A 25,658-nucleotide genomic window follows, 5' to 3' on the forward strand; every position below is an offset into this window, starting at 1 on the left:
CAATTTCTATGCTGTCAAACTCTTCATCTAATGCCAGTAACCAGTGAAGTACAGGTAACATTGCAGTCTTGGCTTTCACCCCAGCTACCACCTCAAAGCAAGGCCACTGAAGTTTACAAAAAACTGTCTGTGTTTCTCAAACTCTTATAGATTTTATGCTGTCATTTGTTTTCTTCTTTATCTTCAATGCACCATCCAAATGCTTCATCTTTCAACACTCACTTTGCTTCCCTTAAAAATTCCTTGGATTTCTGTACCTGGCAGGGTCTAGATTGGGCTATATGGAGAAAAGAGTTAACGTAGCAGGCTTGAAACTGCTATCTTTGGAAATGCCTGCTAGCCAGACTGGCCCTTAGCTGGCATATGGGATTTAGGGAGGCTTTCTACCATTCACAGAACTAATAAGAATGGCTTACTATGCCTAATCTGTTTGTACAAACAATAGCTGAACACCTGCTTTCCTACTAGGAGTCTGAAATTTTGGAACATACTGGGCAGAGGGTGCTTCCATGAGCAGCCCTCAATTAAAGCCCTGGGCACTGAGTCTCTAATGAGTTTTTCTGGTAGACAATGTTTTACATGTGTTGTCATAACTTATTGCTGGAGGAATTAAGCACATACTGTGTGACTCAATTAAGGGAGCACTCTTGGAAGCTTGCACCTGGTTCACTCTGGAAAAGTCTTATATTAGTCAGCTTGACCTGCCATAAGAGAATATCATAAACTGGGTGACTTAAACAACAGAAATTTATTTTCTCACAGTATTGCAGATTGGAAGTCTGAGATCAGGGTGCTAGCAAAGTCAGGTTCTAGTGAGGGCCCTCTTCCTGGCTTGAAGATGGCCACCTTATCAATATATCCTTATGTGGCAGAGATAGAAGGAGAGAGAGTGAGAGCGAGAGAGAGAGAGAGAGAGCAAGAAAACACCCTTTGGCATTTCTTATTTTAAGGGCACTAATCCCACCAGACCAGGGCCCCATCCTCACAACCTCATCAAATCCTGATTTCCTCTCAGAAGACGCATTTCCAAATACCATCCCATTGAGGGTTACAACTTTAAAATACAAATTTTGGGGAAGTACAAATATTTGGCCAATAATAGGCTCTGTACACATCTTCCCTTGGCTAATTTGGCTTCATCTTTTTGCTGTAATAAATTATTGCCATGAGTGTGACTACATGCTGAGCCCTGTGGGTTCCCCTAGTAAATCACGACTAAACCAGGGGTCAATACTGGAGACCCATGTGAAGTTGTTTCACTTCATGAATCTTTTATTCCAAGGTATCAGTCCAGAAACCTGGCACTTCCTGTACCCTATCTGTTGCTCTGAGTCCTTCCCACAACTTCACAGTATTGCTCAGGAATCTTCCTTCCTTCTGCAAAGGCAACTCTATTCTTTTTAATAGTTATGTTCTGGATACTACATGTATGTGAACCATTGTCTGTTAGCTGCCTTGCCCTGGGTGTCTCCTCTAGGGCTTTATTTGATAAAATCACCTGACAAAGCAAAAGATTCGCTATTGTTCAATGATAGCTTCAGAATATGGCCTACCAATCAACAAAGCTCTATAGTTGCAATCACTGTCCTCCATTGATATCCATCTCCAAAGACAGTTACTCCAGGGACCAGTATTACTTTGGCCTTTTCTGCTTTGACATTATGTAAGTAACAGTTTTGTTGATGTCTTGGCCTGCTAACTGACTTAATTCTATAATAAGCTTTGAATCAAACTCAGATCTAAGGTATGCTTGAGTTCAAGTTTAAATTTACATACCACATTTCAGATCAATTTTCCTATAGATTCTTGCCCTAAAGATTGATCCTTAAAGTTTAGAAGAAAGCAAAGTATATTCTATAGATCTCATTGGACGATCAAACTGTCCTCCCTTCTTGCTCTGACTTGAAGTACAGAAAGCATTCTATTTTTTAAATCCTATCCATCCATATCTACATGCAACCCAATATAGATACAAAGAAGTCCCTTATCTATGATCTCTTTCTCTTTTTCTTCATTGTCTCAAACCTTTCTACTCAGTTTTTGCAATAGGAAATGCTTCTTCTTTCTTTATTTCTCTCAGTCCATTCCATTTCATTCGGCTCTGTCACATTTTCTTTCCATTGAACTGAGAGGCTTGTGGTAGAATGTGGATTCTGTTTCTGTTTAGGGAAATATAGCATAAACAAAAAATGTTTTCTCTAGTCCTTCTCAAAAATCTAAAATTTCCATAGTTTTTATTAAGTTATAGCATTACTACTCAGAAATTAAACTGTTACCTATATCCATGAGACCCTTTTTTTTAAAAAAATAAATCACTGCACCTGATCTCTACTCTTATTTCGTAATCTGCATGTGACTTATGTATGAAATCCTCACTTGGTTTGAGCAAAAGTAGCTCAAATTCAACATGTTTCCAATTGAAATTATGATTGTCTCTTTTATTCACAGTATGAACTTACTTTAGTGTAACATCGTCAATTAAAAAAAAAAAAAGCTGGAATACTAGATGATTTCTTTGACATTTTCCTTTCTTAGATTCCTCAATAGTTAACTCTTTATCAAGTCCTGTCAATTTTACATCAGAATTGTATCTCGAGGTATCTTTCTTTCTCTTTCTGTCTCTACTATTAACATCTTCTTCATCTGGTATGTTGCTATACCTTCCTAAACAATAACTTTCCATCTAATATTATCCCAATAAAATCAATTGTTCACACATCACAAAATAGATTATTTATTTTGAAACAAGCATCTAATGATCTCATCAACCTCAGTCAAATATTTCCCACCTTCCTATCGGCGTTCAGTTCCTCAAACACTCTATGTGTCTTCTGAGACAGGACTTTTACCCAAGCAGATCTTATGCTAGCACAACTTTCCGTCTAGTTCACATTTGTTCTTTCTTTATTTCTTAGGTCAGTTGTTGCTTCTTCGGTGATGCCTTCCATGATGGCTGCGACCAAGTCAAATCCTACTATTAAGACTCTACTGGCATAATTCATCTCTCTTTTCTAGTGATACTATAGTTTGTAATTTTGTATTTTATTTGTGTGTGATTATCTGAATATGGTTTTATTTACTAAATCCTGGGCTCCATGGAGATTGAAAAAAGTCTGGTTTTATTTACCACTGAATTCTCACTACCTCGTATATATCCAGATTACAATCCATTCTCAATACATGAATTCATGAATGAATGGACTATCCTTTCACGTTATTTTTAAAAATGTGTTAATTTTTATGTTTTCAGCTGTTCTAAATACCTCATTCTGGTAACATAGAGTCCAGAATTTCCAGGGACCCAGATGTAGAGATAAATATGGATAACATTTTGGAATAAATGTGGATGAAGAGAGAGAGAGAAAGATTTTTGAAAATTTCTAACCTATATCACATTTTTTTAAAAAATCTGAATTTTAGGAAAAGCAGTTTATTGAAAGGCTTGGATTTTTAAAATAAATCCCAGGACCCAAAATAACTTTCTTCAAAATACTCCTTTGATAAGTCTTAATTATCTGGGCACAGTATGCATTTGAGTACTATTTTCATTCTTTTTAGTAGAGACTATTTTTCTGAAGGAATAGTCAACTTGCTTTTCTTTCTTTGGCAGGCAGTGAGTAGTGCTTAATGTTATCAAAGTAAAAAATCCAAATCTAAAGAACTGTTGTGTTAAATTATCTTTGAGATGTGGTAACTGTCTCATCAGTTAAGAAAATCCTAACTTTTGTGTTTTTCTCCCTGCATTCTTAGTTCTGACTTTATACAAATGTTCTTATATCTCAGTTTCAACTGACTTATCTTTCTTCCCTACCCCCAACTGCACTTCACCATTAAGCAGGTTTTAGTTTTTCAGTTTGCCTTATGACTGAATTTGCAACTTTTTTACAGATGTGAACAATTGTAGACTCTTGTCTCTGAGGTAGAATCTGATGCAAAAATATTGTGTGTGTACACACACACACAGACACATATATATATGAAGGGTATGAGTTGCATTTTACCAGTAAGCTTTATGCCCATGTCAATCATATTTCTTACTTTAGGGATTCAATCACAATTTTATGCATACCTCAATGAAAAGCTTGCTTTGCTTCCTTTGACTTTCTGTGTCTCCTTCATTCCTGCTATTAGCACTGCTGTTAGTTTTAAACTGTGGTGTCTTTGAGGGAAGAGATTGTGCCTAAACACTCTGATTTTTTTCCCTCTGAAATGTGAGGCATAAAGCCTTCTGCATAGGTCCATTTTCAAACTTACTAACATATTTTTAAGAACCAGTTCATTTTTGAATAGCTTCAGCCTTTCTCTCGAGTAAAACAAAATGATAAATTTTTCATAAAAACTCAGAAAGTTCCAAAGCTAGGGACAATCGATGACATTCTCAAGAGAGCTTCTTTAAGCGTCATTAGCAGGACTTGCTGAGCAGTGGCTAAAAACAGGTTCCCTGACTCTCATCCACCAACCACTTTTAGCCAGTATATACAACCAAAGAAGAGGTTTGGGACAGAGGGTACTATTTCTTTGAAGACAGTGGTAGCTATTGCTGTGCCTCTCTCCTTTCTGTAACTTCAAGTCACACATGTTTACAGTAAAATTTGGAAGTGCTTACCAGGTAGGAAGAAGCTGGATACTCACTGACTTGTGCGGTGACATAGATTCTTCCTTTACCAAATTTTAGTCATGCTCTGAGTATTCACCTAGGTTTGCTTTCTTGTAAAATTCACTTTTAGCAAGATCCCACCACCCTTATTATCAAATCGTGCTCGATATCTAGTTGGGTTCCTCATCTTCCACCTTCCCCGAGGTGATGTCTAATCATGTTGGGCCTGTCTTCAGCAAGAATCCTGTTACATCAGCTGAATCGGAATCCCCTTAACCCTGACCTTTCTTAGTAATTTTCCATCCACTGACCCCCACCCTTCTCTTTCTCCATAAATTTTTATTTTCCCTTGCTATATTTGGAGCAAAGCCCAATCTCGCTCCCCACTGCAAGGCCCCATTGCCATAGTCCCTGTATCTATTGTGATAGTCCTGAAAAAAGTAAGTCTAACCATGCTTTAGATGTCATTGACTTTTTTTTCTTTAGCAATAGTCTAATACGGCTGTGGGACCAGAGTAGAGCAGTGTAAGAGGTTTTAGAAGTCAACTTAAATTACTGGGTTTGTGGGAGCATAAAAACTGCCTGAATTTTTCCTGCATACATCTATTTCATTATTATTATTATTATTTTTTAATTGAGACAGAGTCTTGTTCTTGTTCCCCAGGCAGGGTGCATTGGCATGATCTTGGCTCTCCGCAACCTCCGTTTCTGGAGTTGAAGCAATTCTCCTGCCTCAGTCTCCTGAGTAGCTGGGATTACATACCCCTCCACCACCAAGCCTGGCTCATTTTTGTATTTTTAGTAGAGACAGAGTTTTACCACGTTGACCAGGTTGGTCTTGAACTCCTGACCTCAGATGATTCACCTGCCTCGGCCTCCCAAAGTGCTGGGATTGCTGAGATTACAGGTGTGAGCCACCACACCCAGTCTCCTGGATACATCTAAATATGAGAGTCTGCTTGGAGCTACCTGTGATGTTAGTTAAAATTTCCAGTTTAGACTTTGGTAAGAGCCACTTTTGTTTCCAAAGTTGAATCTGGCAAAAATGCAGAGCAATTTACTGAGCTAAGTGGGTATATTAGAAGGAAACTGATCCAGATATATTTTGACCCTTTCCAAGGAGACTACTTGTGAAATTGAGAACAACAGGAAAAATTGTGGTCTTACATTGTTAACTTTTGTTGTTGGAAATATTTAGGTGAGCTGGTCAGTGCATTGTACTGAAGTTTAGGATAACCCATTGGGTAAGGAAAGTCATGCGACAAACAAATATTAGAGAAAGAGTCATCTGAGTCAGGAAGATACCAATGTCTGTTAATAATGGTTTCTGTAAAGTGAGATATTTTGCTCACTTGTCTTTGCCAATACCAGACAGCCCCATCCCCTACCTAAATTTGTTTAGCATGGTTGAAGTTGCTTGATATCAGGTGCATTAAAATTTAGTGTAATCGCTTTTGTTTTTTCCCATGGACTCTTAACATTGTGATGAATGTTCAAAGTGGGTATATCTTTCTGCCACTTTAAAAAATATTTTTGTTCTAGATTATCTATCCTGTTGGGAGCCTGGAGAATGCATTGCCACAGAAAGTATGAATAAATTATCTTCAGTGAAGGTAACTAGTTGTGAGGAAAGTTGTAGTTTTTACAAACAGTATTTTAAACTCATTTTACTGATATTACTGTTTATATAATTTCTACAATCCCCTGTAATGAAAAAAATCACTTTTAATATAAAAAAGGATCCATAAGAGGTACTGAAACATCTTAGAATTTGTTAATGTTACTAATTCTTAGTCCAATGTGATTTCATTATGTACAATGCAGCACATCAGTCAGAATAGAAAAGATGGCAATATTTAGAGTATATTCTTTAGAAGTAAAAATCTTGGACAAAAATATATTAGTTCAGTAAACAGTTAGTGCAGTATTAAGCTTCTACATACAGATTTTTGTTTCATTTTTCAAAACATGTAATTTCCTGAAACAATGTTTTTTTTCTGTAAGTACTTAAGCACAAAGTGATTAATATTTTTACTTGAGGCTTTATTTGATGCCAAAAATGCCATTGACTTTTATTCTCTGGCCTCACTTCCCCTGCTGCCAGTTACTTGGTGTTATCTGAAGGAGGTAGTAGGCGCTCATTTAACCCAGTGGGAGAATCCCCTAAAGAAATTAAAGAAGGATACTTTCTCTCCAGAACAAGGGAAGTCACTCAGCTGTTACAGGAGTATTGAGAAATCTCAGTTTATCAAAGTAAAAGCAAATTTCCCTGGGGTCTAGACCTGTAGCCTCAGCATTATGCTAAATTGCCAGGATAATTTGAATTCAGGGAATTTAGTCTCTCACACAGCACAGTCAGCAGAGGTTAAGCAACCTTACTACCTGCTAGTAGCTGGAAATATGAATGTTAGAACTTTTATTGATTGTGGCTTTCGTAAAAGAAAATTGTACAAAAATGAATTCACAAACAAAACAGCTTTCTTATTTTTATGTTATTTTTCTGAGTCAGTCCGAAACAGAGCAATGGCAAATTCAGCCTTACATCAGTAGCTTCCTCTCTCATAGCAACAATAATGCAACTGTCTGTTCATTGATGAATTCACAGGAGAAGTAGATAAGTCTGTGCTCACTTGGGCACTTAGCAGTATGCTTGAAGGCAAGACCATTGGCCACGTTTGGCTGTCAGTAATTAAGAGGCAACCTGGCATACTGAGAGGGCATATTGTCAGAGCAGAGGGGAGTCGTGTTTGATGGAATGGAGGTGCCCTGTCCTTTAGGCTACTGGGTGAAGGATACTCCCTGGAGCTGGCAGGTGGTGACCCTGGAGAAAGAACGAGATCTGAATATTAATTCTTTTGCTTACTTGTAGGTGACCTTGGGCAAATTATTGTAATGATACCTATCTTAATTAGCCTTAAAATTAGGCTAATTAAAGCAAAACTTCTTGGTACTTTTGACAAGTAGAAATACGATTTCCCGGTACATAGAAAACAATGAGTTATAGTTATATACGTGCTATTTTACAAAGACCTAGATGCAATCATGGGTATTAAAAGAGTAGTTCTTTCAAGTAAAAAGAACATTGCAATTTTGTTATTTTATTTATTATTTTAATAATTTTATTATTCAGATATTAAAAAGTGATAAAGTAGTGAATGTACTTGGTGAGTACCTAAATGAGAAAATTAAAACCCTGGGTCTTAAAGTGATTGACTCATCTCGGTTGAGATCTAAGGAAAAAAAGAGAAAAAAGTTATCTGGTGTGTCCTGCTTTTTAAATATTCTGTATTACTTTCCTCCCAGAGCGCTTGAGTCAAGACATTATTTTCCCTATAAATTGTTTGATAATGACTGGTGAAAAAGTCTTTATCTTTTTCAAAACTGTCCAGATGCCAGCTTTGGATTTTTAAATCATTTTTTATGTTCTTAAATGATAAACAGTTACTTAAAATAATTTGAAACTACAGGCTATCCATAAAACAGTCACCTGTAATTCCACTACTAAGAGATAATCACTGCTATATTTTCCTGTTTTTGTAGTTAGGTAACTTCAAAATGCATATAAAAATCAATTACATATTAAAAATGAAGTAGTAATAAAAATTTATTGTGAATTTAAGAGTACAAAAATACAGTATGATTAATATATTATAAAAGTGTAAATTCAGTTCTAGCTCTCTGTTTTTACTATTTTGGGTAATATTCTTTTTCAGAAATCAGGATATAACATAGAAAATATAACAAAAAACACCTAAGCACTAACATGTATAAATTTACACAATTAAATAATTATTACAGTAAGAGTAATAATTATAACAAGTTGAAATATATATTCTCTAGTAATAGGAAGCATCTACTTTGGATAGAAATGATGGCATAATTTTTTATAAATAGCTTTTATATGAAATGTTTCCCAATGCGTGCTTAAATGTCCCGATAAAAAGCAACAGAGTGCTATAGGATTTGAAGAAGGTAGTATTCAAAAACATCGGTGTGGTCTGCTTAAGTAAAGGTAATTATTTCTAATTAATTAAGCCGTTATTCTAGAGAAGCTAGGCAAATAAAAGGAATTGGTAGCTTCGGGAGAAATGGTGAGATTTGCTAGTTTTATTTTTATTTTGGTGACAATATACCGGTTAGAAGGTGAAAGTCATATCATAACATTTAGTGCATACTGCTTCTGCATCATTCACTCACTCTGTGCCTGGCTATGCTACATGATCATTTCGCTATCAGAAGTAAGAGCTTGCGACCCATTGTGTTGTGCAAAATAGATTTCTTCTGGGTCTTTAAACTTTCTCATGTGGGTAGGATTCTGGATGAATTCCATAAAGTCCTATTTGCAAGGCCAGGTCAGCAAAGAAAGAGAAACCCCACATTTTCCTGGTCCCTCGACACAGAGGCTTGTCAGGGCCTGGGATGCTCATGAGCCCACAGGGTATTTTATGTTCTAGTGGAGGGGACATCACCTTCCCTTTAATTTTCATTTTACGGAGCAAATGTGAGAAAGTTATCTTGTATACAGGCAAATGTGAGAAAGTTATCTTGTATATGGGGAGAACAAAGGGAACTTGGTCTCAGGCAGTCTGGAATTTTGAAGCCAGCCATTGATAGGAGTTGTTTGGGAAGACCAGCCACACACTCCTCCAGGGCTTGGGGCCCATGAGATGTTATAATTTCTCTTGTTAAGGAAAGGCAGCAACTTGCTCCGTGGGAAGCTGAGATTTGGGTGTAGTTCCTTCTGATGGGAGACTAGGGTGGGACTGGAGTGTTTCCCAACTATCTTAATTGGCTCTTTGTCCAAGAAATTTAGAGTGAGCTCCTGTGGTCATTTTTGGACAATTCAATTCATTTTATCACAAAATTACTGAAATGGGGGATTTAAACCAAGCCAAGTTTTTCAATGAAAAAGTTCATGATATAGCAGCCTCTTTCCTTTGAAGAATAGTCAGAAGGCTCAGAATAGGCCAATTTTATAGAGGTGTGATACTTTCCTAAAGAAGTATGGACTGACATGAGGTTTTAAGCTTTTATGCTACCTCTGTGTCTTGAAAACATAGAAACATTAAATTTCCGACAAAGAAACAGAGGGATTAGGGAGAACATTTTTTGTTCTGAGTACAGAGTAGAACTAAAGTAAATGTGAAACAATGCCAGAGAAAACTAGTCAAAAGGCCACAAAAGCAAGGAAAAGAAGCAAGGCATAATTCCAAGTTTTGGGGGACCACGGCTGTATACTGAAGATTACCAGGGGCCATCACGAAACAAGGTGCATATACTGCAGTTTACATCTGGGTGAGTAAATTATATGCGCCTGTAGTCCCGGCTACTCGGGAGGCTGAGGCAGGAGAATGGCGTAAACCCGGGAGGCGGAGCTTGCAGTGAGCCGAGATCCGGCCACTGCACTCCAGCCTGGGTGATAGAGCGAGACTCCGTCTCCAAAAAAAAAAAAAAAAAAAAAAAAAAAAAAAAAAAAAAAAAAGACTTCAAGTATTATTAGCTTGAGGAATTAGACTATTCGTGATGCGTGCAGTTTTTTTGACAGCTGACTCCCAGAAGCAAATGAATGACTTCACCCATGACTTACTCCTCTAAGAAGTAATGACAGAAATGATGTCGGGGAAAACCCTGGAGTTGAATTCTTGACCAGTCATGGTTTGACTTGAGCCACAGCTGCCTTATTTGTAAAATCATAAAAATAACACTTGTCCCAACATAAAAAAAAATTGTGGTGTGAACCCAGGGTGAGAAGCTATATGTGAATGTACTCTAAAATGTATAGATTTCTGTTGTTTTATTATTATTAAATAGCGTTTTTATCTTTTGTCAGACCCTGAAGAACATATTTGTATACCATCCTGAGTATCCCCTGAAAACCTATTTTTATGGAGAAACTTTAGAAGCATTCATTGATTTGGGTAAGATCACCACATTATAAATTTCCATCTTTCCATCTGTCATCGACATGATCTTGTATGATATATGATATCTTTTATATAATTCATGGTATCCTTGAATGGCATACTCTTTGATGTCATTTTTTTCCTACTACACTCTTTATTATTTGTGTATGTGTGATAGGAACACTTTTTAAAAGCCTATCACCTTAGCAAATTTTTAGTTATGCAATATAGTACTATTAGCTATGGGCAGTGTATTGTACAGTAGATTTAGGACTTACTCATCTTGTATGACTGAAACAGTGTGCTGCTTAATTAATACTTCCCCATTTCCCCCTTCCCCTATCCCTGGAAACCACCACTCTACTATTTTACATTCCTCATATAATTGGTATCACATAGTATTTGTTCTTCCATGTAAGGCTTATTTAATTTAGCACCCTGTCCTCTAGGTTCATCCATGTTGTCGCAACTGGCAGAATTTCCTTTTTTTTTTTTTTTTTTTTTTTTTTGAGATGGAGTCTGGCTTTGTCACCCAGGCTGGAGTGCAGTGGCGGGATCTTGGCTCAATGCAACCTCTGCTTCCTGGGTTCCAGCGATTCTCCTGCCTTAGCCTCCCGAGTAGTTGGGACTACAGGCACACAACGCCGGGCCCAGCTAATTTTTTGTTTTTTTAGTAGAGATGAGGTTTCGCCACGTTGGCCAGGCTGCTCTCTAACTCCTGACCTCGGGCAATTCGCCCGCCTCAGCCTTCCAAACTTCCCCTCTTTTTAAAGACCAAATAATATTCCATTACATATATATACCACATGTCTTTATTTGTTTGTCAATGGACATTTAGGTTGCTCCCATGTCTTTGCTATTGTGAATAATGTTGCAATAAACATGAGAATGAAGATGTCTTTCATATCGTTAGAAATCTTTCTTTTTTCTATTAAATCATTTCAACCAGGTACACATTCATATATTGTCATCATTTGCATCTTCATCAATCTACTGAAAATGAAATAACCCTTTCTGTCTCCTAAGAGGACATGTTCTTGAATAAAAAATGAAAGTAGCAATTGATTCCTAATTTTACTTTGGTTTAACTGGATCAGCAGGAATTATTCATTGAAAGGCAAATATGCTTTAAACATGCTAATTACAGTGGAGATGGGGGCTATTTTTTACTTCTATAGAGAGTTGATTCATCAAAAATAACATTTTTATATTTTATTCAGGATAAGTGAACAAAGTTTTTTGCCATTACTTTTAGTGACAAGTGCAATTACTTTTGCACCAATCTAATAATTAATTTTGTAAGTGTTGTGACTTGGAATCACCCTTTGTTCTGATTTATAAGATAAAAACAGCCTTGGAAACCAGCAGTTGCAGATTTGTTTCATCATCTGTGACTCCTGAAGACTTTTGTGGAATTCCAACCAAGATCATTCTATGAAACTATTTTGGAACCTATTTTATTTTGAAGATCTATTTGTTATTATAGCAAGAAGTACCCTGTCTAATGCAATTGTACCTGAAGCAAGAAAGAACTTGCGAGTTGAAAACAGGTAATCTCACATGGCTGGAATACTCTGGTGCTCTGTACCTGATGGTAGTAGGATAGCATTTAAGAAGTGTAGAAGAAATTAGTCTGGGAAAGGAGATGGAGGCCAATTCTATTTAAAATTCCCCTTCCCTTTCCCTTCCCCGAATATTGAATATGCCAGTGTAAAGATAGCTCTAATCTTGGGCTTGGGCTTGATGGCCTCTTTTTGAACTCTGGCTTGACCATTTCACTAACTACGTATCTCTCGGCATTAACATATGTGTACACTAAACATAGCATCTGATATATGGATACAACTTTTTTTTTTTTTTGAGACGGAGTTTCACTCTTGTTGCCCAGGCTGGACTGTAATGGTGCAATCTCGACTCACCGCAACCTCCTCCTGGGTTCAAGCGATTCTCCCACCTCGGCCTCCAAGTAGTAGGGATTGCAGGCACACACCAACACGCCCAGCTAACTTTGTATTTTTAGTAGAGATGGGGTTTCTCCATGTTGGTTAGGCTGGTCTCAAACTCCCGACCTCAGGTGATCCACCCACCTCAACCTCCCAAAGTGCTGGGATTACAGGCCTGAGCCAATGCACCCAGCTTCGATGCATATTATAATTGACACTGTCTTCAAATTGATGTTAGCTGGAGAGTAATAATGGCATAGTTGTCACTGCCTATAAATTTTTTTAAAATAATAAATATCCAGTTTCAAAGTTTGTGATGTGGATGGCAGAGGTATTAAAGAAAATCTAAATGACAACATTGGAATTTTCTTTTTATTTTTGGAATTTACAGTGGCGGGCTTTGGGGAGTTTATGAATCAAACAGTTGAGCAATAATACCAAAGTGGGATTTTTATGAAGTTATAAGCACACCACTACTGGCTTTTGGTTAAAACATAATGCATTTTCATAAATGTTACATCTAAAACTCTTAATGACAGAGAAGATGATAGTGTGAACTCACATGGCAGACCTGGACAGAAAAGTAATTAACAGAAAAGTAATTAACAATTAGATTTTGAATAGTAATGCATTTTAGTAATACTTTAATTAATTTTAATTTTATTTCTATTTTACATATGTACAATGATGATGACTCATTAATAAAATCAGTGTATTTTTAGAAAAAGCTTTAAGTAATAAGAAATTATATCACTTTAATTGGTAGATTTTATTCTTTCTCTCTTAGAAATCTTTCTTAGTATCTTATTTATTTATGTTTTCTGTAGAGACAGGTTTCTTGCTATATTGCCTAGGCTGGTCTTGAACTTCTGGCCTCAGGTGATGCTCCCATCTTGGCCTCCTAAAGTGCTGGACTACAGGTGTGAGACACAGTACCTAGTAGTATCTTATTTTTTAAAAAATAAGAAACAGTAATAATACATAGTCAAAGGAAAAGATTAATCCATGCAAAATCTAACCTATAGAAAGAGGCCCCTAAAATATATCATTATTAAGTGTCCATGGAAATCTATGAACATAGACCATAGCCTGTAATAAAATAATAATTGATAATTTAAATTAGTTTAAATTGTCCCCTGCATTATCTAATGTTTTTTAATTTATGATTTTTTTTAATGTTAATGACCGAAATTATAGATGCCCTCCCCTGAGGGAACATTTAGAAAAGTTTGAAAGGATGGCTATTTTAATTCAATCTAAAGGAAGAAAATGATGCAGTCTTAATGAGTACAAATATACACTTGAAAGAAATAAGACCTGGTGTCCCATAGATCAGTAGAGTGACTATAGTGAACATTAATTGATTGTGCATTTCAAAATAGCTAGAAGAGAGTAATTTGAATGTTGCTAGTGGAAAGGAAAGATAAATATTTAAGATATTTCAATATATCTATATAATATATATCTATATAGATATTCTAAATATCTATATAAATATTTAAGATATGTATAAAAATATTTATAAAAGAGAAATATAAAAAATATTTAAGATAAGGAAAGATAAAAATTTAAGATATCCCAACTATCCCAATTTGGTTATATGAATTATAAAATTATGACATATACTCTATATACATCTAATATGTATCAATAAAAATACATTAATTTTAAAAATGGAAAATGCCATCTTGATCATCTGAAATAAGCATCAGCATGGAGAAGAGTAAGTTTATTTATTCTACCTGCTGCAAGGAGTTCTAATATTTTTTTTTAACAGACCTCCTGGTCTAGGCATGAGTGGTAATAACCAGCAGCTGCACCATTCTTCCCTTGAGATCCTATTAGTTCTTTTGTGCTTTGACCTTCCCTGTTCTGGCAGTTTTATTGGCCAGTTCTTCTGGGAAACCTGGTGCATTTGTGAAGCAAAAGAAGCACTAAAATACCCCCAAGTCCCACAACTATTTTGTTCAAAACATAGTGCTTTGTTACCACAGTACTACCCATTAGCCATTATCCATCACGGGTTTTTGAAAACAACTCACATGCCATTTGCAGCTTCAAAGTGCAGACTGATCTCCACAGAAACAGGGATAGGGGAGGGAAGGCAGGGAAGACTTGTCACACCCTGCTTGGACACCTATGGAAATTTTATTTTCAAGTGACTGGGACAAACTCATGAATACCACTCTTCAGTTTACCACATTTTTCTTTCCTTTAGATAATAGTGGCTATTATTTTAAGACTAATCAATTTTATTCTATTTACAGACTTAAATAATAAATCAGGTCAGCTTTCAGATTGAGGAAATATGGATACTACTAAATATTCATTGAGAGTGAATGCGGCAGTATGTCTTTGCTAATGTGGTCTTGTGGGTTTAGTTTTGTGACTTATTTAGCTAAATTCAATTGAACTTAATTGATTTAGCAAAGCCAGGCATAAAATATAGAGAAATGGAGTGCCTTTGAGAGAACAAAGCAGTTATGAATTCATAAGTAGAGACAGATATAAGAATTATAAATGAAACCTAGGATGCACAGCATAAAACCTAAGGAGATAAACACGGAAGAGTTTATGACACTCTTGCCTCAATCAATTTATTCTTATTTCTCTAATAGTATTGAACTTGCGCATCTCAGCAGCAGAGTAACTTTCAACCCCTTCCCCCACACTCTGATCTTAATTGCACGGTTTTGCTCCTAAAAGCAGAGCTAACGTTTCATGATGCTTTTCTGAAGGCACAGGCTGTCTTTAGTACCATTCAAACATTTGTTCTATTCCCAGGAGCAGAATTCTTTCTTTATTCATTCAGAAACGTATTTTGAATGTCTAATATGTATTAGGTACAGATTGGATCTGATTAAATACAGAGAAAGGGAATAAAAGGAAACAATCCTAGTATCCATAATCCCAGTTTGAATAACGGATTCTGTGATATGAGATGAGAAAGAAAGGATGGGAAACATTTCAGGAAGGGGTGGCAGGGAGAATGATTTCTGTTTTGAATATCATAAATTTGAATTACTTATAGGACACATAAAGTAAAATAATATGTAGGCAGTTGGATATGTGGGTGAGAAGCTCGAAAAAATTATTTGACCTGAACAGAAACCTTGAAAACGTGTAGATTTGAATAAGCACAACTTACTTTGGCAACAGGTGAAAATAAAAGAAGTCTTACTGTTGGCAGGAATCTGAGTTACCCCAAGTGACCTGCGGTGTATCCGTGAGGGTCTGCAGCAACTTTAGCCCTTGCTTCCTTGGAAGAAAGAATTCCCCTGAGGGATATAAAGCAGAAAAAGAGACAGAGGCAAGTTCCAGAGCAAGAACGGAAGTCTATTAAAAAGACTTTAGAACAGGAAAGAAGGGAAAGTTTGCTTGGAAGAGATTCAAGTGCGCACCAAGGTCCAAGAGATAAAAAAGGGTGCCGGGCATGATGGCTCACGCCTGTAATCCCAGCACTTTGGGAGGCTGAGGCGGGCTAATACGGTGAAACCTCATCTATACTTTAAAAAAAAAAAAATTGCTGGGCGTGGTGGCGGATGCCTGTAGTCCCAGCTACTCGGGAGGCTGAGGCAGGAGAATGGCGGTAACCCGGAAGGCAGAGCTTGCAGTGAGCTGAGATCGCGCCACTGCACTCCAGCCTGGGCGACAGAGCAAGACTCCGTCTCAAATTTAAAAAAAAAAGATAAAAAAGAAGAGAGAGAAGGTCAAGTGCCCTGTTTAACCATGATCTTAGGAGAGGTTTTCCTCTTTTCCATGATTCTTCACTTAGGGTGGGCCCCCGCGTGCACAGAGCCCTCCTTACCCTTGGGAAGTAAGCCCCGCAGTGTGTTTACGGAGTTATACGCTTGCCATTCTAAGGCTGTCTTCCTTTTTCCGGTAGAGTGTACCCGGAAGATCATACGTCACCATTTTTTTCTCTTAATGTGCATGCCCGGAAGTTGGTACTCTGGAGAGGGGTGTGTTTTTTGGGGGCGGGGGGGGAGGGTTTTACGTTTAATTAACACTTTAATGTTAACAAGTGTAGACCATCAGGAAATGGTCTCTTCCTGTGCTGGCTGCCAGTGTATTACTTTTAGGGAGGCAATGCGATAATTGTTGAACTATCACCCGACGTTTCCAGTGGGTAGGGGAGAGCCCTCCCCTGCCGTGCTCACGTCTGTCTACCTGTAACACAGGACCTATTGTGGTTTTGGTGGTGGTGATGAAAATAATTATTTAGTGATACTTATTTTTAGTCAGGTTTGCTGAAGCATAATTTACATACGATATGAGTCACCCAGTTTAGGCATACTATTCTATTAAATTTGAAAACAAATGCATATAGTTGTGTCATCACCACTGCAGTCAATATATAGGGGATTTCCATCACTTCAAAAAGTTTATATGTGTCTCTGTGTAATGAATCATTTTCCCCAACCCTAGCCCCTGGGTCACATCTAAACTTTCACCTTTTCCTAGAATTTTATATTTTACACAATGTTTCATACGTTAATGCAATCATACATCAGGTAACATTTTGAGAGATTTTTATTCACACAGTGTAATATCACAGATTCATTCATCTCGTGTTTATCAATGATTTGTTCCTTTTTATTGGTGAGTAGGATTCCATTGTACATTCCTGTATAACATTTGGCTTACTCATTACAAATTTGATGAACCTAGGAAGCTGTTTCCAGTGTTGGGTGACCATAAATATTACTGCTATGAATATTCAGATACAGATTATTGTGTGGATATATGTTTTTGGTTCTTTCTTTTGGGTAAGTGCTTAGGAATGTGATTATTGGGTTTTATAATATATATATATAAAATATATGTGTGTGTATATATATGTTTTTACCTTATAAGAAACTGCCAAAAGGTTTTTATTTTGCATTCCTACCAGTAATGTATGAGCATTCCAGTTACCCTCAACATCCTTACCACTGCGTGGTATTGCCAGGAATTTTCCCCAATTAATTCTAAGAGTTGTGAAGTGATTTCCTATAGTAGTTTTAATTTACATATCGCTCACTGCATTGTGCATTTTATTGTGTACTTATTGCCATTAGAATATTTTCTTTATTGGAATATCTGCTGAAAATGTTTCTCCATTTTTAAACATTGGATTGTTTTCTTATTGTTGAATTTTAAAATGCGTTACATATTCTGTAGACAAAGTGTGTAGCTTGTATTTTTTTTCTGACTGTATTTTTCGAAGAGCAGAAAATTTTAATTTTGAAGAAGTCAAATTAATCAATCTTTTTCTGATTCATGAATTTGTATGAATTCTAAGAAATCATGGCTTAAACGAAGTCACAAAGGTTTCATTATTGTTATTTTGTATTTTGATTATTTCCTGTGTTTTATTCTAAAAGTTTATAGTTTTAGCTTTTATATTTAGGTCACTCATTTTGAGTTAAGTTTTAATATGGTGTAAGATATGGGCTGAGATGTTGTTGGTTTTTGGTTTTGGGTATTGCATTAGTCCATTTCACTCTGCTGATAAAAACATACTCAAAACTGGGTAATTTATAGAGAAAAAAAAAGGTTTAATGGACTCACAGTTCCACTTGGCTGGAGAGGTCTCACAATTATGGCAGAAGGTAAAAGGCACATCTTACATGGTGGCAGGAAGAATGATAGCCAATCAAAAGGTGAAATCCCTTCTAAAACCATCAGATCTCATGAGACTTATTCACTACCACAAGAACAGTATGGGGGAAGCTGCCACCATGATTCAATCATCTCTCACGGGGTCCCTCCCAAAACACGTGGAGATTATGAAAACTACAATTCAAGATGAGATTTGGGTGGGGACACATCCAAACCATATCATTCCTTTGCTGGTCCCTCTCTCCCAAATCTCATATCCTCACTTTTCAAAACAAATCGTGCCTTCCCAACAATCCCCCAAAGTCTTAACTAATTTCAGCATTAACTCAAAAGTCCACAGTCCAAAGTCTCATCTGAGACCAGGCAAGTCCCTTCTGCTTATGAGCCTGTAAAATCAAAAGCAAGTTAGTTACTTCCTAGATACAATGAAGGTACCGGCATTGGGTAAATACAGCTGTTTGATATGTGAGAAATTGGCCAAAATGAAGGGGTTACAGGCCCCATGCAAGTCTGAAATCCAGCAGAGCAATCAAATCTTAAAGCTCCAAAATAATCACCTTTGACTCCATGTCTCACATCCAGCTCACACTGATGTGAGAGGTGAGGTCCCATGGCCTTAGATAGCTCCGCCCCTGTGGCTATGCAGGATACAGCCCCCCTCCCGGATGCTTTCACGAGCTTGCACTGGCTGTCTGTGGCTTTTCCAGGTGCATGGTGCAAGCTGTCAGTGGATCTACCATTCTGGCGTCTGGAGAAAAGTGGCCCTCTTCTTACAGCTCTGCTAGGTGGTGCCCCAATAGGGACTCTGTGTGGGGGCTCCAATCCCACATTTCCTTTCTGCACTGCCCTAGCAGAGGTTCATCATGAGGACCCCAAACCCTGCAGCAAACTTCAGCCTGGATACCCAGGCATTTCCAAACATCCTCTGAAATCTAGGCAGAGGTTCCCAAACCTCAATTCTTGATTTCTGTGCACTCAGAGGCTGAACACCACATGGAAGCTGTCAAGGCTTAAGGCTTGCACCCTCTGAAGCCACGGCCTGAGGTGTACCTTGACCTCTGTTAGCCAAGGCTGGGTGCCAAGTGGGATGCAGGACCCAAGTGCCTAGGCTGCATACAGCAGGAGGGCCCTGGGCCTAGCCCACGAAACCATTTTTTCTACTAGGCTTTCTGGCCTGTGATGGGAGGGGCTGCAGCAAAAGTCTCTGACATGCCCTGGAGACATTTTCCCCATTGTCTTGGTGATTAACATTTGGCTCTTTGTTGCTCATGCAAATTTCTGTAGCTGGCTTGAATTTCCCCCCAGAAAATGGGGTTTTCTTTTTTTAATCGCATTTTTAGGTTGCAAATTTTCCAAACTTTTATGCTCTGCTTCCTCTCAAAAGCTTTGACGCTTAGAAATTTCTTCTGCCAGATACACTAAATCATCACTCTCAGTTTCAAAGTTCCACAGATCTCTAGGGCAGGGGCAAAATGCTGCCAGTCTCTTTCATAGCAAGAGTGACCATTACTCCAGTTCCCAACAAGTTTCTCATTTCATCTGAGACCACCTCAGCCTGGACCTTACTGTCCATATCACAATCAGCATTTTGGTCAAAGCCATTCAACAAGTCTCTGGGAAGTTCCTCACTTTCCCAGATCTTTTTGTCTTCTGAGCCCTCTAAGTCTCTCGGAAGTTCCAAAGTTTCCCACATTTTCCAGTCTTCTTCTGAGCCTGCAAAACTGTTCCAACCTCTGTCTGTTACCCAGTTCCAAAGTCACTTCCACATTTTCAGGTGTCTTTACAGTAGCACCCCATTATCTGGTACCAATTTATTGTATTAGTTTGTTTTCACGCTGCTCATAAAGACATATCTGAGACCGGGATCTTCATAAAGAAAAAGAGGTTTAATGAACTCACAGTTCCACGTGGGTGGGGAGGTCTCATGATCATGGTGGAAGGCAAAAGGCACGTCTTACTTGGTGGCAGTAAGAATGAGAGCCAAGCAAAGGGGGAAACATCTTATAAAACCGTCAGATCTCAAGAGACTTAGTCGCCACCATGAGAACAGTATGAGGAAAACCAGCCCCATGATTCAATTATCTCTCACCGGGTTTCTCCCATAACATGTGGGAATTGTGAGAGCTACAATTTAAGGAGATTTGGGTGGGGAAATAGCCAAAGCATATCAGGTATCTTTTTAAAAATGTGTTTAATTTGCATCTATATATGTGTAATTCATCCAGTCATAAGACTATGCTTCCACGTTGAATGGTCTTGGGAAACTCTATTGAAAATCAATTGACCACATATGTGATCATTTATTTCTAGATTCTCTATTCTATTCCTTATGTCAGTATTATACTGCCTTAACTGCTGTAGCTTTACAGTAAGCTTTAAAATTGAAATGTAGGACTCTTCCAAATTTGCTCTGTTTTCCCAATATTGTTTTGGCTATTCAGGGTTTGCTGGATTTTCAAATTAATTTTAGAATTAGCTCATCCATATATGCAAAAGAAAAAGAAGTTAGAATTTTGGTAGGGATTGTATTAAATCTCTAGATCAACTTGGGAAATATAGTGCCTTTAACAATATCATTTTCCAAACCATAAATCTGGAACTTCTTTTCATTTATTTAGATCTTTAATTTATTGAAATAATGTTTCATAGCTCTCAGTGTGTAAGTCTTGTTTTTTTGGTTAAATTTATTCTGAAGTATTTTATTCCCTTTGATGCTATTATAAATGGACTTGTTTTCTTAATTTTATTTTCACGTTGTTCAGTGCTCGTATATGGTAATGCAACTAATTTTGGATGTTGATCTTGAATCTTGCAACTTTGCTGAAATCATTTATTAGCTTTAATATTAATAGTTTTATATGGGGCGTGTGTATGTGTGTGTGTGCGTGTGTGTGTGTGTGTGTATTCCTTATGGTCATGTCATCTACAAATACTTTTGCTTCTTCCTTTCTAATCTGGACTTGGCTAGAACATGTAGTACAATATTGAATAGAAGGGGCAACAGCAGACATCTGTCTTGTTCTTGATCTTAAATGAAAAGCTTTCCATATTTCACCACTACCTATAATGTTATCTGTGAGATGCCCTTTGTCAGATTGAGGAAGTTTCCTTCTAATCTTAGTTTGTTTAGTGTATTTGATATGAATACATATTGAATCTTGTCAATTTTTTTTTTACATCTATTGAAATATTTTTTCCTTTATTCTATTAACATGTATTTAAAATTGATGAATTTTATATGTTGAAACAAGTATGCATTTCTGTGATAAGTACCATTTGGTGGCAGTATAAAATTCTTTCTGTGTGCTGCTAGTTTTGGTTTGCCAGATGTGCAGGCAATGTTAATATTGTCCATCATATTTGGAAAGTTCGGGTAATTTCTGTAAATATTTTTTTCTTCTTTCCCTCTACTTTCCTTCTGGGATTCTCTTTATGTGCATGTTGATATGCTTAATGGTATCCCATCAAACTCTCTGAGGCTCTGTTCATATTCTTCGTTACATTTTCACTCTCAGACTAAATAATCTTGTTTGTCCTATCTTCAGTTTGCTGATTCTTTCTTCTACCTGCTCAAATCTGCTATTGAACTCCTTATTGAATTTTTAATTTCAGTTATCACACTTTAAAGGTTTAACCTTTATATTTAGTTCACTTAAACTATTTCTATATCTTTATTGTTATTCTCTATTTGGTGAGATATGATTCAGATACTTTTAGTCCTTCAGAGATGACTTTCTTTAGGTTTTTGGACATATTTTAAATAGCCGTTTTAAGGTATTTTTCTGGAAATTCTTATATCTGGGCTTCCTCAAGTATAATTTTTATTGATGGATTTTACTCATCTATATATGGGACATGTTTTCTTGTTACTTTGCACACTTCTTCATTTTTCTCTTGAAAACTGGAAATTTAAAATATTATATTGTAGTCACTCTGGAAATGGGACACATGCTTGTTGCTTTACTATTGTTGCTGGTCCATGTAGCTGCTTTTGCTTATTTGTTTATTAACTCTTCTGAACTAATTCTGTGAAATCTGTATTCTTTGTTCTGCTGGTCACTGAAGTCTCTGTTCCATTAGCTTGGTGATCAGCTAGTGTTTGGACAGGATTTCCTTAAACACTTGGAATAAAAAGCTCTTCTAGTCTTTGCTGTGGAGTTCTCTCTGTATGTTGGGATGTATCTTGTTAGTCCTTTAGTTGTCTCAGTTGTTATCCATTATTTCTGGAAGCAGAGACTAAAACATTACTCTGTAAATGTGTTTGACAAATACCCTTGGAAGCAGCTTTAGCACTGACCTGGCTCTAAGCAAGGTGAAATATTGTTAAGAATTTGAGTTTGCCTTCCAAGGAGTGACTAAACTGGTCAAAAAAAAGTTTACAAACATTTGCAAATGAGCTCTGTCTGCTCCCTCTAGTACTGGAAATATGAGTTCTTATTTTCACAGCTACTGCTGAACTAGGGAATAGAGGATGAAAGCAGGTTAAGTTAAAATACTGCACAGCTCACTGTGTTTACTGATATTCAGCTGTTTTCCTTGAATAAGCACTCCCTAGCTTATGGCAAGCCTTTGGTTAATATCCAGATTTCAAAATAGGAAAGAAAGATGATTCCAACCATTTGACCAGTGTTTCCATTACTTACATAAAGGAGCAAAGTTATAAATTTCTTATTCCTCCGTTTTATCTGATGTCAACCATTCTACTCCAAAGTGAATTCTTTTATATGCAGCAAACTCTGATTTTAGTTGGGATGGTAAACCATTTTTATTCATTTATTTATTTATTTTTATTTATTTGGGGTATACTGTTTTATTCAATCTGGCAAACTCTGATTTTAATTGAGATGGTAAACCATTTTTATTTATTTATTTATTTATTTATTTATTTATTTATTTATTTGTTGCGACAGGGTCTCACTCGGTTTCTCAGGCCAGAGTACAGTGGCACAATCGTACCTCAACACAACCTCAAACTTCTCAAACAATCCTCTCACCTTAGCTTCCTAAGTAGCTAAGACAACAGGTGCATGTTACCATGCCCTGCTACTGTTTAATTTTTCTTTTAGGGTCAGGGACTTACTATGTTGCCCAAGCTGGTCTCAAATTTCCGGTCACAAGTGATCTACCTGCCTCTGCTTCCCAAATTTCTGGGTTTACAGGCATGAGCCACTGCACCTGCCATATATTTAATGTTATTATTGATATTACAATATTTAAGTCTCTTTGTTGTAGTTTGTTTGTATGAGTTCCATCTGTTCTTAATTCTATTTTCTTCTGTTTTCTACTGTTGTCAGAACTTTGTATCCTTACTGAGTTTCTGTCCAAGTGTCTTATTAATTATTCTTTTATGTTTTGTGACTCCAAATTACATGAAGTTAGACTGTTTGTGATTGTCCCACAGTTTAAAAATTTTTTCCCCAATATTTTTCTCGTGTGTTTTAGTTTGTATAATTTTGACATATATATATATATATATATACAGTCTACTATATATATAGAGTCTACTGTTTTTTCTTTTCTTTTTATTTTATTCTTTTTTTTTTTTTTTTTTTTTTTTTTTTTGAGACAGAGTCTCACTCTGTCACCGAGGCTGGAGTGTAGTGGCATGATCTTGACTCACTGCAAGCTCTACCTCCCAGGTTCACACCATTCTCCTGCCTCAGCCTCCCGAGTAGCTGGGACTACTGGCACCTGCCACCACGCCCAGCTAATTTTTTGTATTTTTAGTAGAGACGGGGTTTCACTGTGTTAGCCAGGATGGTCTCCATCTCCTGACCTCGTGATCCACCTGCCTCAGCCTCCCAAAGTGCTGGGATTACAAGTGTAAGCCACTGCGCCCAGCCTATCAAGTCTACTTTTGAGATGGTCAAGGAAATTATTTACTGTTGATATTATGAATGTTAATTATACTATTTCCATTCAACTCTTTCTTATATCTTCCCTCTCTGCCAAAATAGCCTTGCCTTCCTGCATGTTGTCAACCTTTTGACACTAAGTCTTTTATATATTAATCATAATTATTTTAAATACCTCTCTAAAGGTTCCAACATCTTGGTACATTCAGAATCCGTTCTGTTGATTGCTCTGATTTTTCCAAATGTGTAGCTTTTTTTTTTCTGCATCTTAAAATTTTTAATGAAATATTGGACATTTTGGATATATGAGTAGAGACTGAAGAAAATAGTATTTATTTGAATGAATATGGAAATAACTCTTCTGTCAGGTCATTTGTGTGTGTGTATATGTATGTGGGGGGGGAAGGGTATGTGTGCATATGCACACATATGTGCTTGCACACATGGTAGAAGAGATTGGAAACAATTTTATCTCAAGCTGAGGTTTTAAAATTATTGGGTTGTTTTCCTTTGATTTTAACATGGTTATCTTTAACATTCTACTGACTTCAAAGTTCTCCAGTGATTAAGATGATGTCTTCAGAGCATATAATTTTAAATTATTCATACTTACTCCCTCCCATCCCTCTGGTTTAAGGTGTCCTTGTAAGTTTTCTACTCAGAGGAAGTTTATATCCATGGTCTTGCCCTGCCACATAGTAATACTGTATTTTTGCTTATTATTACTCAGTGCTTGCTAGGCTTAGTGGGGAATATAGATGTATCTCAATTGTCTTTGGCCACAGTCTTAGACAAGTCTGTGCACCAGGGGTTAAATGTTCTCAGCATTCGTCTCTTTTCTACCTAGGTCATCCAGATGTTGCCTTGTGTCTATGTGAGAGTTACATGACACAGAATTCTCTTCCCTTCCTCCAGTGGTTAGTCATTTCTATTAGTAACAGTCTAGAATCTTGACTTCAACAGTTTTTCTTTCCTCTCTCCTAGTGATAGGCAATTTTTTCTCTACCTTTTTACTCTTTAACTATGCCTGGAGGACAAGGGGATTTGGTGCACCTCTTCTAGTGGATTAAGTCTCTTGTTCTGCATAAAAATATGTCTGAACAGCAGGTGGAGATTTGTGCCATTCTCACAGCTGGGGGATTATTTTCTAGTCTCACATTGCCCCCAAGCTTGCTCATAATCATTGCTGGAAGTTCATGCAGATGAGTCTGATAGTAACAGTGTGTTTCTCTTGTGTCAAAGGTCCCCCACAGGCTCTGGTAAAACAGTTTCTCTCGAGGGCAGGATTTGGTAAGAAGAATAGAATGCTCTAGTGTATTTCAAAAGGGTTAAATTTCTCCCCTCCTTCCTGGAAGCACAAGGGAATTTTTCTCCAGCACTATTTCTGAGACCCTGGTGGAGCTCCTAGAGGTAAACTTACAGAAGTGTGGGGTCCTTCTACAGCTGCAGCCCCACGGCGTTTTTATTTGTCCAAATGGAGCCTCCAGCAATTCCTCAATTACAGTTCTGGTTTCAGCACTGCTTCTCATGGAAGTTTCTGATTTTGGATTTCTGTTCAGGAAAATTGTCATTTCCTGCGACCTCACTTCTGTGATGTATTTAAAAATTGTGATTGTGATCTAGTTTGTACAGCTTTTCCCTCATTGTTAGGACTAAATGAAAGCTTCTAATCTCCTTTGCTAGATCAGATACCAGAACTCTTATTTCTTTCTAATGACAAAGTACAATCACTTGAGAGACCATTCAGGTTTTCTAC

Source organism: Chlorocebus sabaeus, chromosome 2 (assembly GCF_047675955.1).
Source record: "Chlorocebus sabaeus isolate Y175 chromosome 2, mChlSab1.0.hap1, whole genome shotgun sequence".
Classification (NCBI taxonomy): domain Eukaryota; kingdom Metazoa; phylum Chordata; class Mammalia; order Primates; family Cercopithecidae; genus Chlorocebus; species Chlorocebus sabaeus.